We start from the raw sequence: 213 nt of genomic DNA, 5'->3' as shown, positions 1-213 counted from the left end.
CCGGCTGGACGTGGCTCTGCCCAGCCCGTGAGGGTGGGTCTGAGCTGGGGCAGGAGGAGGCAAAAGGGTGGAAGATTCAATCGTGTCTCACCACGTTCAGTTTGCCCCAGTGCGTCAGAGCCCCGACGTGTCCCTGTCACCTCATCTCCGCTCCTGCCCGAGGCGTGCCAAGGGCAGGGCCGGGTCCCGTTCTGAGGGTCCATTCCAGTGTTT

The sequence above is a fragment of the Nestor notabilis genome, unplaced genomic scaffold, assembly GCF_000696875.1.
Source record: "Nestor notabilis isolate BGI_N333 unplaced genomic scaffold, ASM69687v1 scaffold22246, whole genome shotgun sequence".
Lineage (NCBI taxonomy): Eukaryota > Metazoa > Chordata > Aves > Psittaciformes > Psittacidae > Nestor > Nestor notabilis.
This window is presented reverse-complemented; position numbering follows the sequence as displayed.